The following is a 1458-nucleotide window of genomic DNA, read 5'->3' as shown; positions in this document are numbered from 1 at the left end:
GTTTATCTTTTAACTCTTCACTATTATGTTTATTTTCTAAGGTCCACATAGAGTGACCATGATTTCCTGTAGGGATGCACGATATTGGGATTTTGGCCGATATCCGATATCCGATATTTTAAAACTCATGTAGCCGATAACCGATATCGATACTGATGTTAAAGCTGGACAAAAATAAGTAGTCATTGAAAATAGCAGTTTTGTTATCCATTTGCTTAGAAAAATAATTTACTCAAATATATTTTCATATGCTGATTTCAAATTGATTTTTAAAAACGCGGTATCGATCTGTTTTACTTTCAAAATCTTGTGAAAATTCATCGTTCTGTTACAAACTCTCGTGATATTTTGTTAGTAAAATAGATCGATACCGCGTCAATATATCAACATATAAAAATGTGGCAAAATTTTGTGAATATTCGGGGGATTTCGTAGCATAACGATGACATATAGCAATATTTCATTAGTAAAAGAGATTGATATGGTGTTTTTAAATGGCAATATATCAGCATATGAAGATATTGGGATATTTTAATGTATCAATATTTTTTCCCTTGTCTTTAGAAGGTTTTAAGTCTGTAAAAAAGAAGTTTTTGAGGAAGAAGAAGTAGTATTTTTTTTTTTTTTTTTTTTAGACTTTAGAAACTCAGAAGCTGATCAAATATCGGGTTAAATATCGGTGGGGTCGATGTCCGATATGCAGTTTTAAGGCTGATACCGATAGGGGGCCGATTATATCGTGCATCCCTAATTTTCTGTAATCTTTTTGCTACTGTAAACCCCCGAATTTCTCCATTATAGGACAATAAATGGATTATCTATTCTATTCTATTCTACACTGCCTCAGCCTGTTTTCAATCTGTCTACAAAGTCTGGCTTCAGATTGGTGATGATGTCTCTGATTGGGTTTTACCTCCAAGTCACAACACCAGTGAAATTTGTTAATTATTGTGCTGCTAATATTCAGCTCAGCAGCCGTCAGCTTTCCCCGTTTTAACTCTGACTTCAGATGAACATTCTTGTCTCTGGTATAATTCTGGTTTGGCTGTTTTCAGGCTCTGTGATTTTTCCTCTAAGACATTGTAGATCATTGCTTTCATCTGTTCGCTGCTGCACAATCAAGCCAGCCTGCTGAACTTTTGTCTTTATAATCACAAAACATGTTTGAATGGGAAGAAATCGGACCTTCTTTCAGCTTTTCTGTACACGTTTCAACACTTTTTTAGGCGTCTTTGTCAGTTCGATTGAGCTACACTGGTGCAATCTGTATTTTTAAGTGAGTCCATTCTCCAAAGCATATTCCAAGTCAGATGCAAATTAAATATTCATCAGTCTTTTCCTGGATTGTTCTCTTTTGTTGTGTATGGGTTTATGAGTTTGGCTATTTGTATCCTGATGTATTTGCTTGTGTAACTTCCTTAAAATGAGTTTCAAGACCGAATTGTAGATGTTTGGGAG

The 1458-nt window shown here is 34.6% G+C and overlaps 1 protein-coding gene across 1 annotated transcript in view; it reads left to right on the top strand.

The window, feature by feature from the left end:
* Positions 1-1458, top strand: part of LOC107083334 (myoD family inhibitor domain-containing protein-like) — a 63632-nt gene that overhangs the window by 57794 nt on the left and 4380 nt on the right. The gene's annotated exons all lie outside the window — the stretch shown is intronic.

Source organism: Cyprinodon variegatus, unplaced genomic scaffold (assembly GCF_000732505.1).
Source record: "Cyprinodon variegatus isolate N-32 unplaced genomic scaffold, C_variegatus-1.0 Scaffold72, whole genome shotgun sequence".
Lineage (NCBI taxonomy): Eukaryota > Metazoa > Chordata > Actinopteri > Cyprinodontiformes > Cyprinodontidae > Cyprinodon > Cyprinodon variegatus.
This window is presented reverse-complemented; position numbering and strand designations above follow the sequence as displayed.